This window comes from Vulpes lagopus, chromosome 21 (assembly GCF_018345385.1).
Source record: "Vulpes lagopus strain Blue_001 chromosome 21, ASM1834538v1, whole genome shotgun sequence".
NCBI classification, from domain to species: domain Eukaryota; kingdom Metazoa; phylum Chordata; class Mammalia; order Carnivora; family Canidae; genus Vulpes; species Vulpes lagopus.
This window is the reverse complement of record NC_054844.1, coordinates 34,678,232-34,696,782: the sequence shown is the minus strand read 5'-3', so window position 1 is coordinate 34,696,782 and position 18,551 is coordinate 34,678,232. Positions and strand designations below refer to the sequence as shown.

Genomic DNA, 18,551 nt, shown 5'->3' with positions numbered 1-18,551 from the left:
CCATAAGATTGTTGGCAGAATCAGTGAAAAAATATAGATAAAGCATTGGAGCAGCGTCTGACACTAACAAATCACTTTATATCATTGGATATATAGCTACTATGCTCTTCCTGCTCATGCTTTTATTCATCTTTTCAAATACAAACCCCACCTCTTTAAAAAATGCCAAATGTATGGGAGTTTTAAAAACATATATTTATTGATTTACAGCTTAACCCAAGTGAGATTTGGTAACAGAATCTCTATGAAACTGATTGTTGAGATTTGCTCTATGGCTAGTTCACTGTTCACCGTATGATTTATTTTACCTATTTTTTATGCTTTACACAAATGGTGCCATTATCTACATACTCTTTTGTGTATTTCTTCTTTTGACACTAGCTCATTAGTGTAACATATGCTTTTTGGTGTGACTGTGTTTCCTTCCTTTTTATTACTGCACAGAATTTCATTATATGAATATACCACATTTATCCATTGCTTTGATGATGGACATTTGGACATTTTCTAGTTTGAGCATTACAATGAGTGATGCTATGAACATTCTTATATATGTAACCTGTGATACACATAAGTGAGCTACTTTACTAGATGATGTCAAAGCACTTTCGAGAATATGGCACCAATGTATACTTCCACCAGCAGTATATAAATGTTCTGATTGCTCCACATTCTTGCCAAACATGGATTTTTTAAAAAAATTTTGCTAGATGGAAGTTGGGTAAATGGTATCATTATTTTCATTGCCTTCATGATTAGAGTTTCAGCAAATTATTATATCTGCTCTTCCATCTTTTCATTTTCAAACTTTCTGAATTCTTTTGTTTCAGGTGTGCCTCTTGAATTTCATATATTGAATTTTGTTTCTTCCTCAGTCTGGCAATTTCATCTTTTGACAACAACAAAAAATTAGCCCATATGTATTTGTTATGATCCCAGATATATTTTAATTCATTTCTACTTTCTTATTTTTGTTCTTTCTAAATTTTCTGCTTTTTCTGTTTTTTTTTTCCTTTAATCTTCCTTGTATATTTTTGTGGAATTTTTTTTCATTCTTGTCTCTGCCCACAACTAATTTGAAATTATACACTCTTTATTATTTTAACCATTCAGCTAGAAATTTTAACATTTGTATTTAATCAAAAAATATCTAATTATCATAATATTTTAGTTATATCACTATTGTGCCCACAAAATTACAGTATTGTTCTTCTTTATACAAATGGTTCTTGTTAATTTGTCTTTCTTGCAAAACTAGGGTTTATTATTAATCAAAAAATCCTTCAGTGTTGTCTAAAAAAACTTCTCATGTGATTCTCAAGCTTGAAAGATAAGTTTGCTAAGTATACAACACTAGGTTGACATTCTGAAGACAGTTTTCTTTGTTCTTTTCATTTACACTATTGTTTCTGAGAAGTTAGATGCCATTCTGTTTCTTCCACAGATATCCTGGCTTTTCTCTCTATTTTTAAGGGTTTTGGTTTTGACTTTAGTATGTTTTTGATATAAAGAAAGTTAATTACAAATGTCTTGATGTAGATTTCTCTTAACTTGCTTGGAACTCTGTGGACTCTCTGCTCCTAAGGATTCATAGTTCTTTTATCATTTCTAGATAATTCTCAGACCTTATTACTTCAAACAGTACCTCTCTACATTATTTCTGCTTTTCTTCTGGAACCCCAGTTAGACATTTCGTTACATTGTCTCACTATATCTTTCATGTTTCTTGATTTCTCTTTTATAATATCTTAACTCTTCCTCTTGCTACATTCTGGATTTCCTCAGAAATCCTTCCTGTTTATTAGTTCTCCTTTCAGCTTCGTTTAATATTTTGCTTAACACCTATCCTTTCATTGGGTTTTTCATTTTAATTATATTTTTTTATTTCTACAATTTCTATTTGAATCTTTTCGAATTTGCCTATTCATTCCTAAAAATTCTTGTTCTATACTTCAAATATATTCTTATTTCTTTAAATATATTAAATATACTAATTCAGTCATCATAATATCTAATGTCTTTGTGGGTCTGAGGCTGCTGTCTTTCTTTTTAAGTTGTTTGGTAGTTTTATGCTTTTTTTTGTTTTGACTACTTATGTTCTTGACTGCTTCTTTCCTTGAATTTTACTATTTTGTTATCATAAACATATGTTCCATAAACTTCATCTATGGGAATTTTTGAGGTCCAGATTTCAAAGGTACAATCCTTCAGAGGAGGCTTTATATTTCTTCTTCCGAGCATTCTTGGGACACTACCAACATAGGGTCACTTTATAATAAATTCTCAGCTCAAGGTATCTCAAACACAAAAGTAGCATGAATTTGGCCTCCAAATCTCTGCGATGCCCAGCTGAAGGGAGAATTTTTCCTTTCTACCCGGAGTCAAAGTCAAGGAAGGAATTTTTATAGTTCACCATTTCCCTGACTATAACTTTGGACATCTGGACTTTTTTATCTCTAATCTGGTATTCCTTCTAGTATTTCTTCATGACCCACATTTATCAACAACACTAATGCTTTAAGTTATGGGGAGACAGTAGATGATTTTAGAGGAATAGCTGATTTTCACCACTGGCTTACCTTTATGAATTTGTACTTCTGCTTTATTTTTCAGCCTCTTAGGTTTTCCTTTACTTTGTTTCTAGCTCAGCAATGCATTTTGAATATATATTAAAATATTTTAATGAGAATTTTTAGGTATGTGAGACCCTTAGAATTTCTAGTCTCTGATAATGCTTGAAATAGATGTCCTCTCAGACACAGAGCACTTTTTCAGTTATTTTAAAGAATATATAATAGATTTGCTTAGATATTATTTGAGTTATTTATCTGTGTATTTGCCTCTCACAGAAAAGCATGTAGAGTTCCTGGAGGAAAAGAAACTTCTTATTCAGTGTTTCCTCTCCCCAGTTACAGGAGAAGGCTTCGCCTTGAGTAGATGCTCTATAGATGAATGATTTAATGGCCTTACTCTCTCTCCTGAGCTTCCATAGAAGATTTGCTTAGCACAGAGTACTTATCACACTGCAACAAACTGTTGGCATTTCTCCCTATTCAGTACATTAGAGTTCCTCATAGGATGATCTTGTTTTATTGTCTTTACATTCTTAGAGCTTACACACTAAATGAATGTTGACTCAGAGCCTCAGTCTCCGGAATTGCTATGTCAGGCAGAGAAAGCAACTGTATTCATTTCAAGAATGACACAGTCAAGCAATTCAGGTGGGCTGGGTCATGCCTGCCAAAGCTGAGACAGAAAAAAACTGAAAAGTAGTCTCTGTTGTCATCTTTTCTGAGAATTCTTATCTTAGGGGCCAGCGACCAAGGGAGAATAAAAGTAAATTAATTAAAAAAAAATTTAACAGAAATCAAAACCCTTTTCTTCCTATTGTAAACTTTGATGAGTGTCCCAAAAAGAAGATCTAATCCTTCTGTCATCCATTCATCTTAGGGAAAACAGATGTTCAGTACTTTAGCATCTTTGGTTAAGTTCTGTAAATGAGCTTAGACTGACAGTGTTGAAATATCAGAGAATGTGCTAGAATGATAGTCTCTTATAAAACTTCATAAATAGGCATTCAGATTTGAAATCTTCAACATTTTCTTAGGAAAATGGTCCTAAGACTATAAGTGCCTTGCAATACTTCAGATTTTATCAGAATCTTATTTTGACCTACTGGAGGTCATTTCAGTCCACAGAATGAAGGCCAAGGCCCACCAAGACAGAGACATCCTGATTCCTAATGAGGCTCCAGTGAGTTTCACTTGGGGGGTCCAGACTGCTTGAACTGGGCTACTCCCTTTTCCTACATGCCCTTTTTGGGCAGATCAGCTCTAGCATGTAGCCTATGACTGCCAAATGTGTAATTTGCTAAGAATTCAGTAATAGTCTCCTTGACCTGTACGCTTTCAAGCTTGCCCTGTTGCCTTCTACCTTCTAGTCTATCCTTCATCTCTTCCAGAAGTTGTATCACATAGCCTGAGTTAACTTTTGATTTTCCACCTCTGAAACAGAAATAATCATCTTTCCTACTGTCTACCTCAAAGAGATGATGTGAGGCAATGAATGCTTTGAACGCTTCAGAAGAAACTATACTAAATAATTTCAAAAGTGAAGTGACTATTTTTTTCTCTAAAGTTCTTCAGGATTTCCATAAAACTTACTGGTATAGCCTGAAAACATGTGTTCTGTAAAGAGGGATATAAAATTTGACCTCAAAATTCATCTTCAGTGTCATCTCTTCTCAAAATATTTATGACTTCTCTCACAATTTAAATCTGATAACTGCTCTTTGAAATGAGAAAATTTGTCATTTAAAGGATGCTTACTAAAAGCCAAAAACATAGTGTTAATGCTTTACATGCAAAGTCATGTTTCCATTCATTTGTCTGGTCGTTAAATATCAAATATTTAAAGTACATCTGGTGTGCCAAGATTTGTCCTGAACTAAGTTTATGGTGACAAACCCCAAAGACACACAATCCTTACTTTCCTTGAGCTACCGTCTAATGAGGAAGATAAATACTATATAGATACAACAGAATGTATAATTACAAATTATGACAGGTTCTGGGTAAGAAAATAATAGGCATTTAGGAGAGAAGGTAGCAAAGGGATTTATTTACATTTTGGGATGAGAAATATACTTGGGCCAAAATCTCAAGGATGAATCATCAGTAGTGTTGTAAATTAGGGTGTTAGAGCATTTCAGACAAGGAACCAGCATGTACAGAGGTCCTGAGGCAGCAAAAGCTTGGTGTACTCCAGGACCTGGAGGAAGTGTGGCTGGTGTTGAGGGAGGGAGGGAGGGAGGGAAGGAGGGAGGGAGAGGGTAGGAAAGACGAGCTTAGTGAGAGACAATAGGAGAACACAGTATGATGCTAAGGAGTTCTACTTTATCCTAAATGATTTCGTTATAAATATATCACATTAAGTCCTCACAAAACCTTTTGAGATGAATCTTTCTATTAGCTTCACTTTATAAATGGGGAACTTGAGGCTCTGAAAGGTAGAGTAATTTGCCAAACATTACACAGCTAGTGAGGGTCATAAGCAGATGAGAAAACTTAAGTACAAACTTCAAAATCCAAGTTTAGTCTCTTAAAAATGACACTAGTCTGCCTCCCTTTGTTGCCAGAGAACGCTGTGCCAATTGTCATTAGAGTTTTACATCCCTGTATTTCAGCACATACATAATAACACTATATTTTAACTGATGGTTTATGTTTTTATTTTCTGGTAGACTAAGCTCCTTGAGAGAAAGAATCAGATCACTGCCTGGAACATAGTAGGACCATACCCTTATCTAATGAATAAACACTACCATCAGATGAGTCATGTTGGAAAGACTTTATGCTACTCAGAGTCAGATCTATAAGGCTTAGGCTTAAAAAAAAATAGGGGAAACAGAGAAGAAAATCTAACTTAGAAAAGAACTTTCAGCCAATTTCTTATGAATATTGATAAAATATTAGAAATAATTTACTTTGTTTTGAGAGATTTTTTTGGTAGGGTAGGGAGTGATTTTCTCATCCTCATGAATTATAGATTTGAGAAAAGTGATACAATTTCAAGGCATTTTAACAGAAAATCAACATGCTTTAATGGCATTGTTAATGTTCTTCCTCCAAAGTACTTTTTCACTGCATGGAAATAGTCCATTCATGATGATTTCAGCCAAATACTAAGAAATACTAAAAACTCAAAATGTACTTCATGCAAGCTAGTTTTTTTTCAGCACTAACACTAGCTAAGTAAGTAGCTAAATGGCATAGTATAACCATATTGCTATTTACTGGAGCTATATAAGTACTCCCTTGATAGTTATTTATTCACTTAATTTATAAATTAAATTACATTTTTATTGAGTGCTTACTATGTGCTAAGCATTCTTAACCTCATATATAGCTAACAAGGAATTGATACACCCAGATTTCATGCTGTTCTTTATTAAACTGCAGGAACTAGTCAATATGTTATTCATCAAGTCATGAAGGCCTATGACAAAATGAGCTCAGAGTATCTTAGAATGGAGAATTCCAGAAAATACCTATCACAATTAACTTTCTATGGTTCTCAGCCAACGTCTCTTCTAGAGATTCTCTTCTAAAACTTCAAACTTAGGTCTGTAGCCTTTGCTGTTTGTCTTCCCCAATGGTCGTGTTCAGATGGAGTGTGGAAGAAAGCCCAAACTCAGGGAGGCAGTGAGGGTGGGACATTTATTTTATTATATGCCATTAAATGTAAGTATACAGATTCATTACTCAATTCAACTTGGAACAACTTATTACAAGCTATTACATTTCCCTTCTAATCCCAAATTTCCTCCTATCCCAAATATAAACTAGAGATCTCTCTCTCTCTCTCTCAATCTCTCTCTCTCTTCCTACCTCTTGTCCAATCAGGGAGGAAGCCAGGCCATCTCTTTGGTTTTTCCATCTGTTTAACTCAAGTTTAGGCAAGACTAACCCTCAGTTTCCTAACTTTTTGAGCAAGAGTACCCTCCAGATCTCCTAATTATAGATATGCATCTCTTTCCTGGACAGTTTCTCCCTATGCAGGTAAATTTCCATCCATAACTATCCCTTTGATCACATTTCTAGCTGATTTGCCTATTCTCTGCTGTTATACTCTTTTCTGAATCCTGCTTCAGTTGCTACAACACGTGACAAATCACTTTGTTTCTGTGATGATTCTTTTAATTTCTGCCCCATAAATCCCAGCCACCAATCCACTAGGATGATATGCAAATCATACTTATATTCCTGATCCCTACGTATACTGACTACAGTGCTATGTGTGACAAGCAGTCATGTTTTCTTTATAATAAAATGTAAATGTGTGAATATGCAGTGTTATAAAATAATATTTATCATTAAAAAACAACATACTATTATAATTGTGTGTATATACATACACACACACACACACACACACACACACATGCTTCTCAATAAACTGGGATTTATACAGAATTTTCACCTGACCTTGACGAATAGGTGGCAGAAATGGCCAGTTACCTACTCATTTAATGCACTTAGGGATGGAATAAGCTCAAATAAAGACTATCTTTCCAAGCTTTTCTTGTAGATAGAGGTATTAATGATATGTAAGCAGAAGCCCTTACATATCATTGGACAATATTTCCAGAATAACATGCTTTGCCCTTCTGCTCCTGCTCTCTTCCTTCCTGCTATTTGACAGCCTGAAGCACAGATGGAGTATGGCTGAGCAGCCATCCTATGACCTTGAGAGTGGAAGCCTTCTACTAAGGTTTTGGCAGGGCAGAGAGACAAAAAGAGGATGAGTTCTGGTAACTTCATGGGACGACAACAAGGGCATGGGAGAGCCTGCCATAGGACAATGCTATTTATTAAAGTCAGTGTAGTCAAGGCTTAAATGATATTCCTGACCTATACTGGGATGTGCACGTGTGTGTGTATGTGTGTGTGTGGCATTCCTAACTGATGTGTGTATTAGTGTGTGTTTGTGTGTATGCGCACATTTACTACTTTATGTTTGAAGCACTTTGCATGAATTGTATTACACAATAGATATAAAACATTTAGTACAGATATGACACAGAGCAAGCAAGCAGCCTATAAACATTAAGTATTATTTCCTTTAATCCTCTCAACAACCATAGAAAGCATGAAGTATCATCACTTGCCACAGATACGGAAACAGAGACTTAAAGAGGGTAAGTAACATGCCTTGGATGATGCAGATAGAAAGTTGTAGAGTTGAGATATGGACCCTGGTCTGTCTGATTCCAGAAGTCAAGGTCTTAGAGGCAATTTACCCTGCCTCATCCAGCACGACATGGGATCTCATGCTTGGAGAGAGGCCAAGCAGTCACTCTGCATGCCGGAAAGACGCCTCCATTACATGGATTCAAAGGAGAGAGCATAAACTGCGCATAACTGGTCCCACGGCAAAGTCCCACATCTGCCACTTGCTGGTTTTGTGACCTTAGACACCGCTCCCAGTCTCTAGAAGACATTTTCTTCCCCTTTACAGTGAAACTTTGACTTGATTACATCTATGGTTCTTTCCGACTCCAGCATGCCATCCCTCAATGATTCTCTACGGCTACATTATTGGAATAGCAAAGAAAAACAAAACTTGGCTTTGAGGTTTGAATGGTATAATTTGATCTCTACACACTCCCTTTTACATATTTTTTTAAAGTTTTTCTTGCCCTGTAATACGTAGACAGTTTAGCAGACTCTGGTGAGCACTTAGGAAGAGTTGCCCATATTAGTACAAAGTAGGAATAAACAATATAGGGGCCAAAGGGATTAAAGGCAAGAAAAGGACAGGGAGAAGGACAATGTAGGAAGGGCTTCACTTTTAGGGGATGAAGTAAAGAGAACCAGCATCCTGACACAGAATTATCTAGTTTTCTGAGTCTTGAGTTCTACCCCTAATGTCTTCTTCACTACTTTTCCCCTCTCCAAAGGCAGATACCTAAAAGGTGAGTCCTTAACCGCAGTAAGGACAGATGGAATTTTGAATTAGAAAGGCCCATGTCTGTCCCAGCTCTGCCATTTGCTAGCTTAGTGCCCTTAGACTCTGTCCATCTGTTTGTTACATGACTTTAATGAGTTATTCAACTTCCATTCCTTCTTTATGACCTGAGGTTAGCAATAATCGTCACCTCACAAGGCTGTTGTGTAAAGTAAGACATAGTGTGTCTAGAAGCTTAGAACAGTATGAGGTTCACAATGGATTCTATGCAAAGGTTTAGCCATATGAACCTAAGTCATATTCAGTTGTTGAGCAATTTTACAAAATCAAGCTTTAAAGAGCGCATTGTTGCTGTCATATTTTATGTGTCCAGAGGAGACTTTGCAAACATTTCATAAATGTTCATTGCTGAATTCGCTAAAACTTCTGAGTCGGGCATCAGAGGCCCCAAGATTTGTAGAGTCTAGTCTGGTAATAGTTTTGTGGTTTTCTTTTTAATGGTTGTTTTAGTAGTAGCTTGTTGTTTGCTTAGTTCTGAAAAGTAAGCTCCACTCAAAGACTCGGATTGTTATACCATTCAAATTTATTTTAATGTGATTTGTAGGCAGACAGACATGAGTTGGGAATTTGTCAAAAAAACTTGCAGAGTCTGGGCAGTGGTACTTCACTTGGAAAGCATTAGCCAAGAGCCAGATAAGCCAGCTGGCCTCAAATTTAGATTGTAACTTTTCTTTTCTTATGTAGCCTTTAAATATCTAAATATTTGGATTAAATTTGTTGGGATTATCATAAACACAAAACACTGATCCATCATGCTAAAGAGGGACAATTGTTGCCATTCCCATATCCCTCATATCACATAATTTAAATGTAATTAAAAGTAAATTTACATATCTCCATGTATTTTTGAAACTAGCCCTTTTAGAAAAGAATCAACAGGGAAATTTCACCTAGGCTGTTTCTCTTAACATGCTACTGGGCAGCTGTTAGTTTCAAATAAACTCAATACTAGATTTGCAACAGATGTTCCTAGCACAGAACAAAGCAGAGAATTGCTGAATTCTTTACAAAGAAAAATAAAACCTGAAAACTAAATTGAGATATAGCAGGGCAATCATTAACATGAGGAATGAAATTAGGCAAATTTAAAAAGTAGTTCAAATGTTTCTCAACTAAGGAGCAAGATGGAAGAGCTCTACCGTCAATTTAGCTTTTTTCCAATCAACAAATATTTCTGAATTTCACTTGGTGCTATTCCAATTTGCCACCATCTTCTTAAATTATATATCTGGGCATGTTAAAATTACAGCTTTTCCCCCCATCAGTGCTTTCTGCTATATAAAAATCTCAGTATGCTGGAGAATCATCATTACAAACTTTCATAGATCAACAGCCACAATTTCTTTAACTTTGTCTTGTGTCTATATTACTGGGCTTTTTGCTATTGCTGTTGTCATCCAAAGTTTTGACTTTAAAAGCAAAATCTCAAGATAACTAGGTATCTATGGGTAGAAGGCTGAGTTATCTCTTCTATCTTATCCAACTGTACTTACATGTAATTACTTGTCTATAACCTCCACAAGATTTTAAAACCCCACAGTCCAGTGACCTTGTATGTCCTGCTCTACCTTGTTATCCCAGACCCTAAGGTAACAGAGGACACTTAAAAGAGAGAGAAATATTTGTCGAATGTTACAAGTTGACACAAATAGACATAAAAGCAAGGAAACAAACTCATTTTCTTCTTCGCTCATCTACCAAGTGACAGGCACCCAGTGGACACAAATGCTGCAGAGGAATCTAAGGATCACAGTTGAATTCAATTTCACTAAATCCAGAGCTGTTGTATTTCCCCTTCTTTGTCCTAAACAGAAAAAGCACCCAACCTATTCTTATCCTTGTCCCCTAAAACAAAAGATTAAAACTAGGAATTCACTAAGTAAATATATTAAAAGGACCAGATGTAACTAATCACCTATTGCTAATATAACACAAAACTATTTTTTTAACTGTCTTCTCCTTTCAAATATCTAAATGGATGACTATGTGGCCTTAGGAACCCAGGCCATAGAGGTAACCATTGTAGGTGATTTGGTGAGATACAGTATGGGGATTTAGAATGTGGACTCAAGGCCAGAACCCTCCACTTGCTATCTGGATGACCTGAGGCAAGTTTTACAAAACAATGTAAACTGGAGAATAGATGGTACCTCCCTCATAAGAATGTGGTGAGCATTCAATGGTTCAAGTATATAAAATGCTAAAAACAATGCCTGACAGATCATAAGCACTGGTGTAAGTCGTTTTTTGTTTTTATTACTACCTCATCATCAAAACTTCTGTATCTTAACTGACCCTTTCAGTTGCTTGATCATACTCCAATTCTATCTCTGGCCCTGGCAATACTGTATCAACCCCAGGCTCCACCATTATGCTTTCTTCCAAGGTCATTCATGAGGCCAAGCCCAGTTGGATAAGCCTGCCTGGAGAGCAGGCAATGGAGGCCTGACTTCCTGTTGCTCTTTCAAGGGAGATCCAAGTCACATTTCCTATTTCCAGAAGAATGACTAAGATCTCCCAGAAATTTGAAGTAGCCGGGGGAGAGGGAGGGCAGAAATGGTACAGCAAGAGTACAGAAGAGAACCTAACAGATTTCTGTGTGTTCTCTAATAATATCAGTGAACTGACTGCAGTAACTCATTCATTGCAAAGAGCATTTTATAGGGAGAGCATGAGATAAAGCTGAAAAGAATGAGATAAAATCACATGCATTTATGCCATTTCCTTCCTCTAGAGTTTTTCTAGAGAGAACTACCATTTTGAACTAGATATTTTGAAATGCTCTTTAACAATAAAAACCTAAATGCTGAATAAAATACAATTATTTTAAATCCTTTGCTGAGGATATATAAAAATTAGAAAATTCCCAAGCCCTTAACCCCCGCTCACCTCTCTCTCTCTCTCTCTCTCTCTCTCTCTCTCTCACACACACACACACACACACACACACACACACACACACAGAAAGAAGCAAAGAAAAAAAAAGGTGTGGCTATCCCTGGGAGACAATGCCATCACTGGAAACCAGACATGGGGGTCTTCATCACCAGATTCCACATTTCAAAATAGGACCTACTTACTGGAGATGAAATATAATGAAAATCACTACAATGTTTCCAATTTTTTTTTCCTCTGCAAGCCACCCAATGTCATTATACATCATTTAATGCATAAGTCAAGCCTATGTGTTGGGGAGATTAACTGCTTATACTCAGCTTAGTGGAATTCTAAAGGAATGAAGAAGGTGACTATAGGTGTGGTTGATGACATACCACCAGGAAAACTTAGAGGTTAGGAACTCAGAATTCTTGGGAGCCTTTTTCTGCCAAGGAATGTGGGTGCAGTATTAAGAACTGCCAAGTTATACAGCTGAAAGGTCTAAGGTTGCCTTCTAATTTGGTGAGATAATATTCCCACAATAAAACCTCAAGGGCAAGTGTGAAGTTTTACCTACGAGATTCAGAAATGACTATGGATGACCAAATACAAGCCACTTTACCCAGGTATGCCCTTACCGCTTAATAAAGTGAAATGTCCACTCAATTTACATATCTCCAAGTACCAACAGCTTTATTAAATCTCTTGCTATGTTTTTATTCTATTTAATATTCTGGATTTTATTATTGATTGGCAATAGACTTTATTTCTGTCTAGCAATCTATTAGGAGAGGGCAGGGTCATTTCTTATTTTCCTTTATATTATATCCTTTTAGACCTAACAATGATTTTCACACAATATGCATTCAAAATGAGTTATTGAACTAGAAAAAGACACTGACAATGTTGTCTTTTTTTAAAAAATCGTAGTTGGAGTCAACATTCATGGTTAAAATAACATTAATCCAGAAATCTTCTTTACTACCTATCTGCAGTTACCTCTCTCCCTTTTTAGTCACAGGCACTTCTTGATTGCCTAGTGATTGTGGATGCATTAAATTATATCCCAAGCCAGACAGTAAAATATGAATAGCCGATAAAATTTCAAGAGTTTAGTGAGGCATAATGGGCCCAATTCAAGACTGAAACTGGGCAATTTAAAGACCTTGTTGGGAGCAAAGTGTTCATTCCCGTGCCAAACCCTAGCCAAGGGAACTGCCCCTTCTGGACAAGCTTTCTCCCCTCCGGAGACTCCTTTACTCAACCTAATTTGACTCAACTTTGGATAAGTTCCAACACAAATATTCCCACAAAATATAAGGCTGAGGGAAACATCTCAATCTTTTTAGAATTAAGTCGCCTGACTCCTAGTTTTGTGTCTGTTCATTTGTGTCCATCAGCACACAGCACACTGCCCTATGCATCACTCACAAGAGCATTACTCAGGTGGAACCAAAGGGAGACAACACTGCTACTTCATTCTACCTTCTCAGTTACTTGCCAAAACTCTTTTTTTTTTTTTTTTGGAGGTCCCAAATGTCCTTATTTAATGTGTTGATGACATCACACTTGAGGGTGGCATGGCTGGCAGGACATTAAATAAATTATGTTTTATAAGGTGCCTAATGCGCTAATACTGGGAGGGCTAAGTTGGGCTCTATGCCATCAACGTTCCTATCTGGATCTCAGAAATGAACCAAGAAACTTAGAGAAAAATTATTCCTTATTAATTTATTCAGCATATTTCACTACCGTTCTTCAGACAAAGAAGATTAAGCTACAAAAATAATATTTACTATATATAAGACCCCACACCAAGATGGACATATAATCTTACTTTCTCTAACATAGGAAGAAAGAAGTTTTCATTTCTGAATTTAGGGAGATAAAAGTGAGATCTTCTAAGTCCAATCAGAAAGTGCAAAATATTATTGTTGCAAATATTGTAGAAGTATTCAGTAATCATAATAATTTGGTATAAACAAGTTCAGTTTAATATCACTAGTGATTTCACATAGTTATCATGCACCTTCTCATATCTGGGTGAGAAGAGCATTCCGCATCTGAGGTAGTCTTTCCAAAGACCCATACCAGTCTAATAATGAGTGTTGTCTGATGTTTATCAGACTCAGAACATTATACAGGCAGTTGGCCAGTACTCTTTAAGGTCATGTAAAACAAGGAAAAAACAGAGCAAAAATCACAGATGAGGGCATCTGGGTGGCTCAGTTTGTTAAGTGTCTGCCTTTGGCTCAGGTTATGATCTAGGGTCCTGGGATAGAGCCCTGAGTCTGGCTCCCTGCTTAGCAGGGAGTCTGTTTCTACCCCTTCTCCTGTTCCTCCCTCCTGCTCATGCTTTTTCTCACACTCACACTCTCTCTCAAATAAATAAAATAAAGCCTAAAAAAAAAATCACGGACCAAAGTAGACTAAGGAGACATGACAAATGCAATGCAGTATGCTGAAATGAATCCTGGAGAAAGAGAAAGAATGTTAATGGAAACGATAGTGGAATCTAAATAAAGTGTGGATTTATTAAAAAAAAAAATGTGGATGGCTTTTAGTTGGGGCTGCCCCAAAGATATCGGAAATAAACAAGATAGATAGAGATGCCTGGGTGGCTCAGTGGTTGCGCACCTGCCTTTGGCTTGGGGTTGTGATTCTGGGGCCTGGGATTGAGCCCCGTATCAAGCTCCTCGTGGGGAGCCTGCTTCTCCCTCTGACTATGTCTCTGCCTCTTTCTGTGTGTCTCTTATGAATAAATAAATAATTTTTTTTTTTTAGAAAAAGAAACAAACAAGATAGGCATACATGTAAAATTTTTAAAGGAGGAAATGCAATATTCCCTTCTGTAATCCACATCAGTGATCAATGTAGCTATTATGAGAAGTTTAGATTTTTTAAAAAGATTTATTTATTATTATTTAGAGAGAGAACACAGGAGCATGGAGGTGGGCAGAGAGAGGGAGAGAGTCTTAAACAGACTCCAGGCTGAGCACAAGGCCAACACAAGGGCTCAACACTAGGCTCAATCTCATGACCCTGAGATTACAACCTGAGCCAAAACCAAGACTTAGATGTTCAACCGATGGTAGCACTCAGGTGCTCTAGAGAAGCTTAGATGTTTTATCTACTCATTCACTCATTCATTCATTCATTCATTTGACAAAATAAACACTGAGTACCTGTCATAAGCCAGGCCGTCCTCCAGGGCTAGGAATATGGTCGACTATTCACCAAGATAAAGGAGGTCCCTGCCCTCTTCTATAACCTATATCCGTTTTGGAGCTAATTTCACTTCTTTTGCTATCAGTAGAAATAGAAATGTTGTATTAGTCTGCTCAGGCTGCCGTAACAAAATACCACAGACCAGATATTGTAAGATCAAGTTTCTGACCAATTCAGTTCCTGATGCGTGCTCTCTTTCTGGCTATGGACAGCCACCTTCTCACTGTGTCCTCATATGGCCTCTCCTTGGTGCATGGATAAGGGAAAAGGAATGATGAGGGTTGGGAAGGACACACTGATGCCTCTTCTTATAAGGCCTATTGGATCAGGGCCTCATCCTTATGACCTCATTTAAACTTCATTATTTCCTTACTTTAAATACAGCCACATTAGGATTTCAACGTATGAATTTGGAGGTGACACATACATTCAGTCCATAATAAATTTAAGAAATGATAAACTACTGAATAATCTGAACCCCAGATTGAGTAAAAACTAGGGTAACTCAAAAAGCAGAAGGCAGGAAATTTTAGATCCCATCTTCCTTCTGGGTTTCTTTTAAATCCTGCAGAATTTTAAGAAGTATAGCAAAGTCTGCATTTCACACAACGTATGGGAACTTCTGCTCCAGCTGTAGGCTGGAGCCAGATCACAGAATTGCATGAAAATAGAGGATACAAGTCACCTGAGCATTTTTTAAGGATCAAAAATCATATTAAGTTGAGACTACCGTCTAATTTGAAGCTTGCTTCAGTTGCTTCAATTTAAGCTACACACATATTCCATTTCTCAAAGTTCAGTTCTATTTCTAATGCTGCTTTCATTCACTGAGAGGAGAAGAAGAAATCTAAATATGTATATGGTAAATGCAACATAGATCTGGCTTATAAAAGGCTTTAGACATATCCAAACCTAAGCAAAAATTGAAAGGACAACAAAAATCAACACAAGAAAATAGCTCTGAATCTAAAATGCTCCTAGGCTGGAATTTATGATATTGCTAGAACATTTAATTATGAAATGAAGATATAAAAATGTTTTCAGGATGGTTAAGTGTGATAGTGGCCAACATTCATACTGCATTGGCTATAAGGCATCCTTGTAGTTCCTGATAAATATAGGATTTTGATGTGAATTATTGCAATAATACTAATAGTCCTAAGTAGAACCCCCCCTTTTTAAAAAATATATAAAAGTACTGTTTATTTGGAATAGGATTTGCCATTTACCTCATTCTTTTACATTGCTCTCCTTATCCCTGTTAAAGAGTCAGGCACAGTTCCCAGACAGCAAATTGTGGCAGATATTTTTTTTTTTTCCAGTAGCATCTGGTGTTTTGGCAGAAAAGTCATTGGGATAATCTTAAATATGGTTAGTTTTATTTTCCAAATCTTTTTTTTTCCCCTTCAAACAGTGAGAGAAGCTGAATTTTCATTATTTTCAGAACTGAGTAGAGAAATACTCAAAAAGCATTTTTAAAGATAATATATCCTTAAACTAGGAAAGAAAGTCATTCTGGGGAACAGCTAAGAAGAGAGCTCCAGCATTAATTCCAGTAAAACAAAAATCTAATTTTCCCAGAAACACATACATATGAATCCTAGTTCTTTTCCTTCCTTCTTTCTCCCCTTTCCTTTTAATTTGTCTGAGCACCAAAAACTGAAACAAAATCAGTATCAATTTACCCTGACTTTTTCAAAATGGAATTAAGAATTCCTTTTTTTCTGAAATAATTCCAAATCTCATGATCAAACTCCAAGGTTCAAAATACGTAACCTCCAGATATCTCGGGGGTTAGCATAAGTAATGCAGTAAACAAGGCTGGATTTAAGTACAAACATAGAAGATCTCTAACTTATTTGAAAAAGGGCATTAAAGCCAGATTTCATGAGGCCTTTCAGGACTTTGGTCTCTCAAATGATAAGCACAGAAGGTTTTTATACAACATAATTCCATGACCAAAACAGTGTTTTCAGAAGGTTAGTCTGGTTGCAAAGTGGGAAGAGACTGGAAGGGGAAAGACTTAGGACCACAGCTAGTGCAAAGATCAGAGAGGAGGTGCTGAAGGCAGAGGCTGGCCGGCTGGCCCAGGGGTGCAGAGTGAACAGGGTGCTGGGAGAGCAAGTAAAGGAGAATTTTAAACAGACAGAGGAAGGAGGTACTTCCCTGAAGGAGGCTCCAGAAGCCAGGCCAGCTCCTGTTTTGCAATCCTCTCCTCAGCTCCCAGAGGGTGACAGTCTCTGCCCTCTGTCCTGGGCCCCGGAACAAAGACACCATCAGTGCAGCCTCTACCCAGCCCTCCGTCCCCCACAGAGAAGGCCAGGCTGCCCTGAAAATGTTGCCACATACTCCACTTTCTTGAGCCAGTTCTCGTTTTCCTTTTAGTTTAAAAAATATATAATAGCCTCACTAATCCACCTCATTTTTATAATTTTAATTTTTTCCCTACTCTTTTTTTTTTTTTTTTTTTTTTTTGCCTTTTTAGTTCTGATTTCCTGTTCCAAAGCCTTAATCCCAAGGAATGGTCTGTTTTTAGATTTTCATCTCATAGGCTTTAGCCTTTTAGCCCAAACCATTATAGCTTTTAGTCATGTTTTAACCTTTTATCTCATTGGCTTATAGTACTTTATCTTTTATTTTTAAATCTCATGTGTTTTGTATTTTTAAACTCATAACCTTTTGCCTTTGTGGGGGTTTTAAATCTCCTGTTTTAGCTTCCACTTCATTTTCTTTTAGCTTAATTTTTCTTACCTTATTCTCTCTTTTTAAATTTTAACCTCCATTCAACCAACTATCCCTTTTAACTTTTTTTTTAACTTTGCTTCATTCTTTCCTTTTTTTATATTGCTTCCCTATCTGAACATATTTTTATTTTTTATCAATTTTGCATTTTTAAATTTAATTTTATTATTATTTTTTTCTAAGTTGGGTTTCCACACCCAGCGTGGAACACAACACAGGGCTAGACACTGAGATTCAGATCTGAGCTGAGATCAAGAGTCAGATGCTTAACTGACAGAGCCACCCAGGTGCCTCTGAACAAAGTCTCACAATGAACATCAAGGGATAGTAGCATACAAAGCACCAAAACCATCATTACTGGGAAGTTTTGGTACTTCTTCCCCACCCTTACCTTCACCCTCTAGCTATCCAAAGCCTGCTTTTCTGGTCCCCCCAGTGAATCCTCTAGCCTGTGTAAGATTGGACCAAAAAAAAATGAAAGTAAATAAATAACATAATCAATGAAAAGAAAAACTCTGTTTTCAAATCCATGGCCTCAAATATATATATTGTCTATTTTTAGCAAAGGTCAATGGTATCATACCAACCAAGGAGACATGATAACTGGGATCAACAAAACTTAGTCCTTCATGTAACAACATCCCAGAACCAGACCTTAGTAAGGAAGATGAATGATTTTGAAAGTCCTCATAGGAGGAAGTAAAGTAAATGGCCCTTAATCAGACTGCCTGCACCACTTATAAACTTATCTGCTTCTAAAATACTTGTTCCCAGGTTGGTTTTCCCCCTTCTCAGCAAATTCAGGAGCACTTCTTCCCTTAACATAAAAAGTGAATAAAATGGCCAAAGTAGAAGTTATCACAAATAGGGCTTTTAAACATGAATCTGATGTGCTCCTGTTGGAGGCTGCTTTTTTTTGTCATAACTCAGGTTAGAAAAGTTAAGGACAGCAAAAGGGCCATTTCAGCTCCACATAATGGACATGAGTTTCCCTCACAAAGTTTTATGGACATAACTGGGGTTGTTTTCCTTAATATTTTTCCTGTCTTCTTAAGGAAGAACAGGAAAGGATTGAGTCTCCAAAGGATGGCTCAATCTTAATGGCCACACCCCTGCCACATGCACTCTTGTCCCACAGCACCCCTATCGGGTCCTCACTCAAGATTCTGCTAAGA

General features: G+C 36.8%; 1 long non-coding RNA gene across 2 annotated transcripts in view; it reads right to left on the bottom strand.

Annotated features, from left to right (window-relative positions):
- LOC121479722 overlaps positions 1 to 17,103 on the bottom strand; it is a 90,580-nt gene extending 73,477 nt beyond the window's left edge. For both annotated transcript variants that reach the window (XR_005984808.1, XR_005984809.1), the window contains exons 1-2: positions 15,864 to 17,103; positions 14,592 to 14,712 (exon numbers count right to left, since the gene is read on the bottom strand). This is a non-coding gene — a long non-coding RNA (uncharacterized LOC121479722). The remainder of the gene's footprint in view (positions 1 to 14,591; positions 14,713 to 15,863) is intronic.
- Positions 17,104 to 18,551: the final 1,448 nt, after the last annotated feature.